Source organism: Notechis scutatus, chromosome 2 (genome assembly GCF_049901735.1).
Source record: "Notechis scutatus isolate UNSWTSFEM ecotype Mainland chromosome 2, rNotScu1.2, whole genome shotgun sequence".
Classification (NCBI taxonomy): domain Eukaryota; kingdom Metazoa; phylum Chordata; class Lepidosauria; order Squamata; family Elapidae; genus Notechis; species Notechis scutatus.
The window spans coordinates 239818237-239833192 of record NC_142010.1 but is presented as its reverse complement, the minus strand read 5'-3'; the positions used below and the strand labels follow the sequence as shown (position 1 = coordinate 239833192).

General features: G+C 41.5%; 1 protein-coding gene across 2 annotated transcripts in view; it reads right to left on the bottom strand.

Moving 5' to 3' along the window:
- ELOVL7 (ELOVL fatty acid elongase 7) overlaps positions 1-1201 on the bottom strand; it is a 64524-nt gene extending 63323 nt beyond the window's left edge. The window contains exon 1 of one of the 2 annotated variants that reach the window (XM_026670512.2): positions 984-1201. The gene's annotated coding sequence lies outside the window, so the exon portion shown is untranslated. Of the gene's footprint in view, positions 1-874 lie in introns of both variants that reach the window. The other variant, XM_087958392.1, reaches the window with a different exon arrangement.
- Positions 1202-14956: the final 13755 nt, after the last annotated feature.

The window sequence follows — 14956 nt, the reverse complement described above, 5'->3', positions numbered from 1 at the left end:
CAAACTATCCATTGTAGCGCGCTATGCAAATCCAGGCAAAATTCCTGCTAAGGATGAGCGCAATCGGACTCTTATCGTTTACATGTGAACAGTAACAAGGCGGCCAAACCAATACTCCACTCGAACCTGAGTTTCCCAAAAGGTTTCCCCCCCCACACCTGCTAAGTTACTCGTTAGGGTCAGTCTTTCTACTTAGCATCCTCCAGTTTTAACACCAACCCGGAAGCCGAAGGACACCTGGAGACAACCAGCGCCAGGAAAGCTTTGCTGATAAGGGTACCGCGAAAGCGATTCAGGGACAGGACAGCGCGCACATCCCCGTCTCCTGACGTCCCTCAATCCCACAGCAGCTCCCACCCAAGTCACGGATGTAGCCCGCACACCAGGTCAAGCTGCAACATTTGAGAGCGGATTGTTGACTGAAGGCTTTGCCTAGGAAGAGAATCCAGTCAATGGAGCTTGATTAAGCAAAAGCGAACCCAACGAACCGCTCGCTGTGCTCTCGCTTCTCCCAGGATTTGGCCACCTGCTCCATAAATCCAGCATCCTTACTCGCTGCCTGGGAGATGTGTATATACAAAGTCAAGGTAAACCGCACCGAACTTGAGTGCTGGAAATACGACTTCAGCAACAGTGGTCAGTGGTCAATGTCTGGAATACTCTACCTGACTGTGATTTCTTCACCAAACACTTTAACCTTAGACTGTCTACTATTGACCTCACCCCTTTCCTACCGTCCATGTCCTGTCGTTTCTTTTTATTTTTATTATATGTATCCATTTCATGTATTCATAACCATGCTTATACTTATGCCTGCTATCTTATAATAAATAAATAAATAATAAATAAATAAAATAAAATAAATAAATCGTACCGTCCCACCGATGCGATCCCTACGCTGAAAACAGCCGGGAAGTCGGAACAGTAGCCTGAAACTCTGCGATTTACAACCTGCCTCGCTCTCAGTAACGAGAGGCACTTACCTGGCAGCGGCCGCTCTTTCCAGTACTGAAAAGGACACCCCCCACCAAGTTCCGCAGGGCTTCCGCTGGGTCCGAAACGAAAGAGGCACTGCACTCACTTCGCCGCCCTGAGGGAGACCGGACGCCTCCTTCCTGCACCCGGCGCACCAGAAGGCAACCAGCAACTACGCTAGAGAGAATAGAAGCGGCCGAGGTGCTTCCCGCTCTGGCGCAGCCCAGCCCTGCGCTGCCTTGCAGAATCCGCCCATTGGGATTGGCCGGAGTGAGTTGTGAGTCATTTTTTTTCTCCCTTTGCTTACCTTCCCCTTTGCTGAGTCGCCTCCGCACGTGTTTCTTGGACGCCGAGCAACCAGCAGCCTCTGCTCAGGTTTCTTGGACAGGTGGCCGAAAAAATGAGCTTTGGGCGCCGAAGTTTCTGAAACGGCTCTTTTAATTATACTGCATTTTTCTCCCTCCTCTGCTCACTCATCAAATGAGCTCTACTCCAAGCGATCGGGTAGCATATACATCGTAGTAAATCAATGCTAATCTTGTTTTATGGAGATTCTGAGTGATCCAAGTCATTCGTTGTCCCAAAGGAGCTTTTTCAAGAGGCATTCGGGACTTTCTTGTTTTTCTTTGAAGACTTTTCGGCTTCTCAGCGCTCAAGAAGCTTCTTGGATGAGAAGGGAAACGTCTTCAAAGAAAAAACAAGAAAGGCCCGCTGTCTCTTGAAAAAGTTCCTTTGGGACAAATGCTAATCTTGTGAAACTATCAATAATACCTAATCAAAATGCAGCATAAAGGCAAAAAAAAAAAAAAAAACACGGCAGGTTAAACAGAAGCACTGCCACAATGGTGGAATGACTAAAAGGCAGGTTTTAAAATTATTTAAAATATCTAAAAACCAACCAATCAACAAAACAAGTGAATGGAATAGAAGGTGGGAGAAAATTCCATAAGATTGATGCTGCCGCTGAGAAGTCCCAGGCTCTAGAAAATTCAGATCAAACCTCAGGGTGGCTCAACTTGACAGGCCTTTGTGCAATGTCCAGTTCCTATACTACTATATATGGACAAAGCCTTCCCTCCAGGTAGAACACACAAAAGCCACTTTCGGTATTATTATATTATTCAGGTACTTCAAATTTAACTCAAATCTGTTGGAAATCTAGGCTAGAATAGATGTAATATATTTCCAGCACGATATGGTAACTTCCAAATCTAATTCATGGGCACTCCCCTACAGGGCATATAGCAGGAATTTTATTGTACACCCCCCCCACACACACACACACACAATCCTTCTATGAAGGAGATGGGCAGTTTAAAAAGTGAAAATAAATAAATAAATAAATAAAATCAAAATAAATAAAATCAAACCAGAGATAACTAACACATGAATTAACTGATCTAAAACAAAACAAAACTATTGTATCACCTTCCGGAGCAGGGCCAGTCACTTTAGCTGGAGGAGATGCTTCCCAATGACACGGTTGTCTGGACTCGGTTTTGATTTCTTGTAACTTGTACAAACTGCAGCCTGCCCCAGGGAGGAACCAACCATGCTGTCCAGTACATCTGGTGGGGCTGGAGAGGAGAAGTATTTTAGTCCTCATTGTAATACCACCAGAGGTGATATTCAGCAGGTTCTGACCAGTTCTGGAGAACGGGTACCAGAAATTTTGAGTAGCTCGGAGAACCAGCAAATACCACCTCTGACTGGAGAATTTAAGTATCCTTCCCCTGCCACACCCACCAAGCCATGCCCACAGAACTGGTAGTAAAAGAAATTGAATCCCACCATTGAATAGCATCCACTCCCACAGGCCCTGCCAATCATTCCAGGTTGCTTCATGTTGCAATATCTCTCTTATTTCTTCATGTAGTAATATCTCCCTTAGCCAAATGAGAGTTCATTCTAAAACACATGTAATGTATCAAATAAAAGTTGTCTGAAGGCCTTGTTGTAGCTGACATAAGATTCACTTGAAAGTTCATGTGAAGATTCACTTAGGGAAGAATACAGGTAAAATTATAATTGATTGCCTCACATTTTTCAGTATATGTATTTACCATTGCATCTTGCTCTTACTATAAAGCAATATCTTTTATCCTTACATCTCAATCTTCTCCATGGTATATTTGCATATTTACATATTACCTCATTCTTTTCCTAATTGCCATTTTATTTTATTTTTATTTCTAAACCACTCATACCAAGCATACCAGGCCCTATAATAAATTGAATCTTCTCTGTCTTTTATTTTCATTGTTAGCCTGTCCATCTCTATGCAATCTATTTTTTTTTAATAACCATGCCTTCTGGTGGAACCCTTTTTTCCTTCCAGAGTTGTGCATATGAAATCCTTGCAGCTGTTAATATATGTAACATAATATATCTATCTGTTTTATTGCATTTTTGTGTTATTAATAAAAAAGTTTCCGGATTAAATTCAATTTTCTGATTCTGATTTCTTCTATCCATTGTCTAATTGTATTCCAATATTTTTTCACTTCCTGGCATGTCTACCAGGTATGAAAATAAATGCCTTTTTCTTTTCCACATTTCTAACAATTTGGGTCTGAGTTAAACATTTTTGCCAATCTAGCGGGAGGAAGGTGCCATCTGTAGAACATTTTGTATTGATTTTCCTTGTATGCTGTGGGTGTAATTAGTGTAATATAATGTGAGGAAATGCAAAAGATGTCTTGATGTTTATAATAATGTATAGTTTTGTTTTATGTTTTTTAAAATTTGGAAACTTAATAAAATTTATTAAAAAAAGAAAAACTGATTGCCCCGGAGGTACTTACAACCCAGGAGTGGGAAGCAAATAGTTTTACTACCAGTTCAGTAGGCGTCGCCAGGTAGGCATGGCCAGGTGACTGAGTGGGCATGGCTTTTTGGGGCAGCACCTACTCACTCCATTTTTATTTTATTTTTTTGCCTCCTGGGCCTCAGGGAAGCCCACCGGGAGCAAAAATGGCCTTCCAGGAGGCTTCTCTGAAGCCCAGGAGGCAAAAAAAACGGAGCGTGTAAGAGTGCTGCATGCCCTCCTTGCACTCCGTTTTTGGCCTCTAGACCTCAGGGTAGCCTCCTGGGTAAAGCAGTAAGACAGCGAGGGGGATTCTGGCACAGCTGATCATCAGAACAGCTGATCATCGAGAGAAAAAAAGAAAAAAGAAATACCAACTGGTAGCTATTTTTTTTTACTACCAGTGCGGCTGAACGGTAACATTTTTTACTAGTGGTTCGTTTGAACCACGGCGAACCAGTAGAATACCACCACTGTTACAACCCAATTCTGATTTCTACCCTTCTCCCAAGCATATGGCTGCATTTCAGTTGCTTAGCAACCAGGTATTTACATTTACAGTCGTTTGCAGTATCCCACAGTCATATGACTGTGTTTTACAACTTTTTTGTGTGTGTAAAACTGACATTTGCATTAATGATTGTGTCATTCATTTTATGACCACTGCAAAAAAAAAGTTCATAAAATTGAGCCGGTCAGATGGGTGATCTGCTTTATGACTGTGATGGGTAGGCTCTATTACAGTCATAAATTGAGAACTACCTGTACAGCCCAGTAGAGTCAACACCCTTTAACCTTTTGCCTAGGTTTGTGTGACTGCTGACTGTATAGTCTAGTCAAAAAAAAAAATCAGTCTTGGAATTGAACTTGATTTCTGTAACTTTTGTCTTCTCGTTATGGAGTATTACCATTGCCTTTAATCTGGTATTTTCCAGGTATGAGTACTTATATATAAACCCAAGTAGGGTAAAAAAATAATAGGGAGGAAGGGACTATGGCAATGATTCAGGATGTCAAAGAATCTTAGGAATTTTAATCATTCTGTTAATTGACCTCAAGGGTCATATCAGTTAACAAAATCAATTTTAAAGAACTGCTTCCTTTTGTTGTTTCACAGCATAAGTAGTGTATACTAACTGGATTTTTAATTTGCTTGTGCAGGTTAGATATTCAGTGAATCCAGCTATCATCTGTTAATGATTATATGATGTGATTGATAGTGTAATTAATGGACTGTAAACCCATTATTCAATAAACCATGGTTATAAATTATAGCTTACAATGTGTGGATGAGTACAGTCCTACATTGAGAATTGTTTTCTGCCCATGTCAAGCTTTGTGGGGTTGCTTTGTTAATGGTTTGGAACTCCTTCATAAAGTTAATGTGGCCTCCTATCTTCTAGAAGCAAAGTATCCACCATGCTTTGTTTGATCTTATTTCTGAAACTTTTTCCATTAGACGTGTGTTGGTTGAAGTGGTAAGACACCCTAAGGGAAATGGCATATTTACAGACTTCCACAAGGCAATCTGACGCATATTATCAAGGAAAATAATGACTGCCTCAAGCACACCAAATAGCTATTTAGTCCTACGTTAGTATGATGCTTCCTGTTTGCTTTAATTCTTATTCGGTATTTAAATTCATTTAAAATAGTAATTCCTTCCCATGTATGTGTCAATGCACTCCTCTTAGATGGGTTGTAGTCTGCAATATATTGGTTTGCAAGCAGGGGTGGGATACGACAGGGTTAACTACTGGTTCGGGATTTATGAGCTTCCCGTCCCGCTGTGAGCCGCGCGCCTGTTAATCGTCATTAGCACCCTGTTTGCCGAGAAGCAGCCTTTGAAACAGCCCTCTTTTCTTGCTTTTTTAACTGCAGCTGTGCCTCGCATGGCAGCTGAAGTTGAAAAAAAATCAGGAAATAAAGGTCAGGTAAGAGCCCGGATGGGCGGGTGGGCAAAAACATCAGCAGACATAGAACCGGTTCTATGTCTGCTGCTCTTCAGAGCTACCAGTTCTACAGAGGTGGACAGAACTGGTAGAAACCCACCCCTGTTTGCAAGGCAGTTTGAAAGCCATCCTTTCTGCAAGAGTAAACCTCCAAAACCAAACATCTGTTTGGTAAATGGGATGGGTGATAAACATCTCTGCCTGGTAAATGTGATAGGTGACTTGGCAAAGGAATTTCCTTCTTTTCTCACTGTGTTTACTATACGCCTCCCTTTAAGGGAAGTGGAGACTGATGCTGGATTTTTGGATTAGGATAAGTATAGAATTACCTGTTACGGTAGATTATGCCCCATTTTCTGGATTTGTTATTTCATAATCTGAATTGATGTAATTTTCTGGAAAGCAATTTGATTCTTCTTGGAGCCAGACACTAGTGATCTGCAATCAGTGGGCTTACAAGAAGACCCACGGCTACTGCTTAAGCTCAAAATTAGAGATTAAATGTTAAACCAAAATGTTTAGGTTGTTCTCCCACGGGGTTGGCAGAAGAAGTAGACAAATCCTGCTCTTCAGGACTCACAAAGTAAAAGGATCAATTGTTACCTGTCTTTCTTTCTGTATGTCATAACCACCTATCCTCAACAGTACATTGGTTCTCTCTCTATAGCTCTACTGAAGTTCACATGTCCTGTTGAGCTACAATGTGCCTTGCAAATCATGATTTGAAGCATTATATGAATTCAGCCAACTGTGATTTATTAAACTTGGTTAATATGTTATATATATTATGGCTTGTCTTACCATAAATTATTGATTAAAATAAAACATATTAAAGCCAGAGGTGGTATTCAGCCGGTTCAGACCTGGTTCGGGTATACCGGTAGCAGAAATTTTGAGTAGTTTGGAGAACCAGCAAAAACCCACCAGTCCCCGCCCTCGCCCTTTCCTGTCCTAAATTCTCTTGTTTTTTAGCTCAGCTGATTCACACTGCAGAGCGAATTGCTGCATCCCAGCTGAGCTAAAAAAAAACAGCTTATCTCACCAGCGCTGACACTGAGGGTGGTCTTTGAGTGCTGCACTGCGTGAAGCGTGCTCTTATAGAACCAATTGCATCACTGGCTGGCCCTGTCCACCCTGCCCATTCCATCCAACCCCACCCTGCCCTATATATCTTGCCTTTGCCATGGGGCCCAGACCAGCTAACCTCTGTCACTCGCCTCCGCGCCTCACCTGCTCTGCTCACCAAAGGTAAACATGCCATCCGCTCGCCCTTCACCTCGGGTTGGCACCATTCCCTGGCTCCGGCCTTACCCCGGGCCTCCACCTGCATGCCACTGCCCCCCCTCTGGCCTCAAACTACAGCCCCGCGGGCTGAAACAATTTATTTGGCTTGCGGCCTGCTGCACTAGGACAAAGGACCGGAAGGGGGACGTGGGCATAGGAGGTCCGAAGTGATTTGGGAATGGACCAGATGGTTGTTCTTCTTTCTTTTTTTTTAAACAAATTTTATTTTCAAGACAAACAATACATAAATACACATAAACACAAAAACATAATAACATAAAAAATCTCTTTTCTGAAAGTTGCTTAATCCCGGATTAAAACTCTTGGTACAGACACAAATTCAAATTCATATTCATTTTACATACCATTTCATATCTTATTAACATTTTCAATTTTCTATATGACTTCTCCTCTCCTTTAAATTTTCTCAATTTTATTTTATTTTATTTATCTCCTCTCAATTCATATCATAATATTTATTATTCTTTGTCTGTTCTATTCCAGCCAACCACTTATTTTTCTTCTTTAAAGAAAGAAGAAAGACTTCTCCTGTACACTATATGGAGTATGATGCCTTTATCTCTTTCCCCACTTAATATAAAACACATGACATACATTGGGATTCTGTCTGGTACATTCTAAAATTATACTATATTATCAAAAGTAATACAAATCTATTCATTAATATTGATATTCATTCCTATCTTAAACGTTTAACTCATTGCTTTTCAATTAAATCACATACTTTTGTGGGAGCCCTATTTTCCATAATTATTCCCCCCCCCACATCACATATTATAGCTCGATATTTCATTAAAATGTTCCTCCTTCTTCTACTTCAAATCTCATTTCACAAAGAATTTCACTAATATACCATATTCTAATCATTAATATTAACAATCATTTATATCTTAAACATTTTATCCATTTCAATTAAATATCATGCCTTTGTGGGAACACTTATGCTTTCCAAAAATTATTACCCCCCCACATCACAATCTTGAATCATATTTCATTACAGTACTCCCTTTTTCTTAACCAAAAATTTCACTAATTTATATTAAATATTTTATCACATTTTAAGTTACATATTGTTTCTAATTTTCTATGATTACTTCTAAATACAGGTATAAAAATGCAGTCTTATGTACCTTTCTAGAATCCCTTTAACAATAAGATTTATCCATTATCTCTAAAAACTTTTGCTTCTTAACATCTTGCTCCCCACCATTAGGGCTTCTCATCCCTTCCTTTCTCTCTTGCTTCTTCTTCTCCTTGTCCTCTTTAACCCCTTGTCTCTCCACCTCCCTTTTATTCTGCTTTCCCCCTTCTGTTGTTTCTTAACATAATGTCCCCTTTTCACCTTATTCTTCTCTTTTTGGGGCTGTTTTTCCAGATCTTAAAGACCTTTTTTCCTTTTTCTCTTGCTTTTTCCCTTCTCCAGTCAAAGTCATTTGTTCATTAAAGATGACTTCTTCTTCTTCTTTGTCCCCATCATCCTCATTCTGCTTCACATAAGTATAAACCACCATTTCTAAGTATTGAAAAATAGTGTCAAGACCATCTTCCCCTCCTTGTTTTTCTCTTTCATATTTTTGATATATAAGTTTCAATCCATCCATAGATGATGCCATTGTGTAGAGAAAAAGTTTTTCCAAACAACCACCCAGATGTTTTAATCAGAAGTAATTTCCAAAGGTTCCAAAATCACCAAACAATCCAAACAGACTATTTCTTTTAGATACCTTCTTCTTCTTCACTTTCTCTTTCTGGGGTTAAAGTAATCACAAATCCTTTTCAAATATATATATATTTTTGGAAGTTTTTTATTGTTTAAGAACTCTTTGCAATTCTAGGCAATCTTCTCCTTATTTTCAATTTTTGCTCTAATTCTTTTTCACTCTCCCTTCCCACTCACAGTCAAAAAGTTTTTTTTTTTCCGCTGTCACTTTAGGAAGGAGAGTAGAACAAAGAAAAAACTTCCCCCTTTAGAGTATTCGCAGCTTGTAACTCTCACAAGGAATAATATATACTTAGCAGCCTTCAAGGTTCCAGGTCACTTTCTCGCATCTTGTCCCGGTTAGAAGCAACTTTTACTTTTCTTCCAGCTTTCTCCCTCCTGCTTTCCCGGCTGCAGCTTTCTTCGTGGTGGCCATTGCTGACCGCCATTCCTCCGCCTCGGGAAAAGGGGGTTTAGCTGGCTGGGGAGGGGGTTTGCAGCACCCCCAAACCCCTTGCCGGATCCCCCCTGTCTTCAGCTGCCTCTATGGGGCAGCTATATCCCCCAGATCCAAATGGATCGGGGGAACCTTGGCGGCGAACGCAGCAGGGATCGCGCAGTCGCGAATCCCTGCCGCCGCCGAAAGCTTGCAAACCGGAAGTCCCACGGATGGTTCTTATGTTTAAGAAGATCCACCTGGAAAGCATTGCAGCGGAGATCTTGCAGCTGCTTCTTCCATCTCTTGCCACCAAGGCTTTGCTTGCAGAGACGCTTCATGTGGTCAGCTGCTTCTCTCTGCTGCTGCCCTTGCTGGGAGAGCAGACTACAATTTAGGAGCTGTGAGCCACTGCTTTGGGTCCCATCTGGAAAGTGCTGTGGCTGAGAGAAACAGCATTCAACATGGCTTCTGCTTCTCTGTGCTGCAGCATTTTCCAGTGCCCTGGAGAGCAGAGATGCAGGAAAGCAGACCCCAAAAGGCTGCTTTGTTGACCCTTGCCACATGGCAAAAGTCACACGGCAAAAGTCGCACATGTGCGGAAGTGTGCCTATGGGTGCCCACTCACATTTTTGGTGAATCGGTGCTGGGTTTATTTGAAACCCGCCACTGATTAAAGCATAAACCTATACTTTATGTTAAGGTTTACATAATATGCTAAATCAAAACAGAGAGTATAATGATTTAGCACAATGTGAACTTCTGCCACTATATATTTACACAAAATATGACACATTAAAGCCCAACAGTTAGTTAATGAGTCCCACCATCAAAACAAAATTAACTTAATTTCTGATTGGTATAAGATTTACACTATGGCTCAAACCTGTCAGTTGTTATTTTAATGCTCACAATCATCAAAATATATTGGGACTCTAAATGGAAAATGAAATGCAAAATATTTAAGCTGGTTTCAGAAAAAGAGAATAAACAAGAAATGTTATTGCTGATTCATGCCAAAGAAAATGACTAAGAATGCCAAAAATAAGCCCAAATTGGCTTCACTGACAAATGTTTTTTCTAGAGTCAATCATATTAAGCTTGGAATGTTAGGAAAATGAGAACCTCTAGCATCTATTGTTCTCATGCAAATCCTGTAGACCAGAATACTACCGTGTGGACAGAAGATGGTGAATGACATTGACTCCAGGTTGGCCAGTGAATGAGCAATATTGAATATGTTCTTTATTTATTCAATCAAGGTGTATATTGCTTTGCAAGGGTGACACCAAAAGACAGTAGAGGCTTTTCTGCTTGTTATGCTGAACATATTTACAGCTGGTATTTATAATAGGTACATGCAACATAATAGCAATGGCAATAGCACTTAGGCTTATATGCCGCTTCACAGTGCTTTGCAGCCCTCGCTAAGCGGTTTATAGAGTCAGCATTTTGGCCCGCAAAATTTATACCACCTCGGAAGGATGGAAGGCTGAGTCAACTTTGAGCCTGGTGAGATTTGAATTGCAGGCAGCTGGCAGGCAGCAGAAGTAGTCTGCAGTACTGTACTCTAATCACGGCACCACCATGGCAATCCTGGTGTTTGCCCAGTTTAAGACTTCCTTCTAAGTCTTTCTCCCAGAGACCATCCCTTTCTAGCTCTCCTGCTTCTTCCTCTTTTCTTTCTCCTTCCTTTATGGGCTTATTAGGAACTAGCTGGGTTTACCGTAGCATGGTCAGCGCAGCATGACTTTCTCCTGGATCTGCTCAGCTGAATACAGGTAGTCCTCAACTTACAGCAGTTTGCTTAGTGACCGTTCAAAGTTACAACGGCACATTCAAAGTTACAATGGCCCTGAAAAAAAAGTGCCTTATGACTGTTTTTCACATTTACGACCATTGCGCCATCCCGTCCCCATGATCATGTGATCAAAATTAAGTCACTGGACAACTGACTTTTGATGGTTACAGTGTCCCGGAGTCATGTGATCATCTTTTGTGAACTTCTGACCATCCCCAAAGTCCATGGGAAAGCCAGATTCACTTAACAGCCGTGCTACTAACTTAACAACTGCATCGATTCACTTAACAACTGTGGCAAGGAAGGTAATAAAAGGAGGCAAAACTCACTTAAGAAATGTCTCACTTAACAGGAGAAATTTTGGGCTCAATCATGGTCATACGTTGAGGACTACCTGTGGTTCTTTCCATGAGGAAAGAATTTCTCTCAGGCAGAGGTGGTATTCAGCAGGTTCTGACCAGTTCTGGAGAACCGGTAGTGGAAATTTTGAGTAGTTTGGAGAACCGGCAAATACCACCTCTGACTGGAGATTTTACAGCATCCTTCCCCTGCCACGCCCACCAAGCCACGCCCACAGAACCGGTAGTAAAAAAAATTGGATCCCACCACTGTTCTCGGGGTTTTCTGCCCAGTTCTTCCTTAGAGTCTAGGTCTTTGCCAAAAACTGATGAGCCCCTTCCTTTCTTGGGCAGGGGTCTCCAAACTTGGCAACTTTAAGACTTGTGGACGTGTGTGTTAGGGTGGGCGGGGCTCTGGCAGCCCCAGGAGATGGAACCGCACAGGCTTACTTTGTTTGAAGGGCTTTCGGAGGAACAGGCGATTTGCTTTGAGGTAATCAAATGAGTCTCCAAGCCCGCGCTCCATGTTTCACCCGGAATCATGCCTGCCTCCCCCTCACAGATAAAGCCGCCTTCCTTGGGGCCAGGCCATACCCGGCGCGCCGAGGGAGCAGCGCACCAAGTCTTTGCCATTTTCAGGAAAGGGCCAATTCGAGCAAGAGTTTCCTCTTCTCTGGCGCGAAGTCGTCCAGCAAGTTAGCAGAGGTCTCCACTTGGCTGGGAGAACCCCAGATCTCCAGCCAGCTATGCTGGGAATTCTGGGAGTTGAAGTCCACAAGTCTTAAAGTTGCCAAGTTTTGGAGACCTCTGCTCTTGGGTGAAGATATCCTCTCTCTGGGTTTTCATTTCCCTTCTTCCAGGAAAGCCATCCATAGACCTTTCTTCTTCCTCCTCAACCAGGAACTACCAACGGCTTTGCATTTTCATATAGTTTCTGTCTCCAACTTTTCTCTCCAGCCACTCCACTTTTTCCACTCATCTCCAATTTTGAGTGGGACAAGCAACATGTCCCCCAGCAACTGAGAATGCCCTTGTCCTCCAGGTTCCAGTCCCCAATACCTATATACCAGCCTGGACCAATGGGAATATTATCTCTAAATCTAACAACTAGGTCAGCTCATCAGCCCTCGTGACAGTACAGCTACTCTTCAAGGCCACAACTGAGGTGTTTCCCCACTTTTTGTCACTACGTATGCCTACCCGTGCCAACAGAACCTCCACCAGGCCAAGCCACTAATCATCACACACCACAAGGCTCAGTATGTAGCAAGGCAAACTGGTTTGGAAGATGAACATAGATTTAAAACTGGAGGAAGAAAGATTAATGACCAGACTGTTGCTGATTACACTATTGACTGTGCTATATATGATCACCTTTTGGCAAGGATCTAGCGCTGTATCAGCAAATGATCTGCAAACTAGTATAATTCAAGGAATATAATTGAAAATTGATGCCATTATTTAATGTAAAGAAGACTAGGCTAATTGCAGTATATATAACAATCAGCCTTAGAAGTGATAATTAGCTACTAGTAGCTTAACAATAAAGCATGCAGCAGTCAAGAAATATCCTAGCACTTAAGTAGGAGTGGTGAGCTATGGCCCTTTTATGACTTGTGGAAGTCTAGAAGTCATAAAAGGGCCATAGTTCCCCACCCTTGATTGAGGCTACAACAAAGGCCTTGGAAAAGATATTCGGATACTATTATGTGTCTATATCAGAGGTGGTATTCAGCAGGTTCTGACCAGTTCTGGAGAACCAGAAGCGGAAATTTTGAGTAGTTCAGAGAACCGGCAAATACCACCCCTGACTAGAAATTTTACAGTATCCTTCCCCTGCCACGCCCACCAAGCCATGCCCACAGAACTGGTAGTAAAAAAAATTGAATCCCACCCCTGGTACAAATGCTCTCAGTATACATAAGAGAAAAGATAAATTCCTCAAGAGTCAAGAATCATCAGGTGCAACACTTAATAATAGTCATAGGTACAATAAGCAGTCAAATCATACTAGGAAACAATATAAATCATAAGAATACAAGCGACAAAGTTACAGTCGTACAGTCACAAGTGGGAGGGGATAGGTCAGGGGTGAGATTCAGCCGGTGTTACTACCGGTTCAGTGACTACGTCCTGCACCTACACATGTAAAAAAAACACTTAAGCTGTGCCACCCGGAGAGCTGAAAAGTGCTGCGCGCAGGTGCGCAGAGTTTGAAAAGCCTCTTTTTTCCTGCTTTTTCAACCTTAGCTGTGCCATGCGAAGCAGGTAAGAGCCCGGGCGGGCGGGTGAGTCAAACAGCAGCAAACACAGAACCAGTTCAGTGTCTGCTGCTCTTCAGAGCTACCGGTTCTATAGAGCCGGACAGAACCGGCAGCATCCCACCCCTGGGATGGGTGACAAGGAGTGATGAGAAGGTTAACAGTAATATATAGAGTTAAATACAAATGAAAGTAAAAAATAATAAGGAAATGGGAAAGGATAAGAAAGGGGGAGAAGTCCAGGTAGTTCTCAACTTACCACAGTTCACTTAGTGACCATTGAAAGTTACAATAGCACTGAAAAAGGGGACTTATGACTGTTTTTCACATTTAAGACCATTGCAGCATCCCCACAGTCATGTGATCCAAATTCAGATGCTTAGCAACTGACTCACGTTTATGACGGTTGCAGTGTCCTGAGGTCATGTGACTCCCTTTTGTGACCTTCTGACAAAGTCAATGAGGAAGCCAGATTCACTTAACAACCATGTGGCTAACTGAGCAACTGCAGTGATTCACTTAACAACTGTGGCAAAAGTAAGGTCATAAAATGGGGCATAACTCACTTAACAAAGGTCTCACTTAACAACCAAAATGTTGGGCTCAATTGTGGTTATAAGTCGAGGACTACCTTTATAGGATAAGGACAGAAAGAAAAAAAAGCATTGACTTCCCATGTTTTTCAGTGCAATAAAGTACAAAATAAAATTACAGCCTAGACTTTTTTACTTTTTTCCTCTCCTTTTAGAAAATTATAGATTGTGAAAATTTGCTGAAGATGTATAAAGGTCTTTCAAATGTACTCTACATTGGAAATGTAATTCTAAAGAAGGTACTTTTTATCGTTTTTGGTGTAATAAGGCAAAGAAATATTGGGTTCAGATTCATGTCAAAATGCATTTCGATTTTCATAACTAATATAAAATTGAAACCTGAAGTTTTTTCTTTTAAAGATTATAATTTTGTTATTGTATATGTTGAACGCAGAGAGAATATGCACAGGAATGGAAAGGTATATCAAGCCCCACAAGAGAAGATTCGATGGAAAAAGTGATGGAGCTAGTAGAAATGGCAAAATTGACTGCTTTAAAAAATAAGTCCAGCTTTGTTTCTGTTTGGAAACTGCTCTGGACTTTGTGCTCAAGACAGAAATAAAAAGTTGTAGCAAATTCAATAGAACTTTGATACTTTAGAACTTTGATGCTGGAACTTAACAGATTAACAGATAATCAGAGTTGGAAGAGACCTTGTAGGTCATCTAGTCCAACCCCCTGCCCTACACCATTTCTGAGAGATGGCAGTCCAATCTCTTCTTGAAAGTCTCAAGTGATGGCACTCCCACAACTTCTGAGGGCAAGGTGTTCCATTGGTTGATTGTTTAGA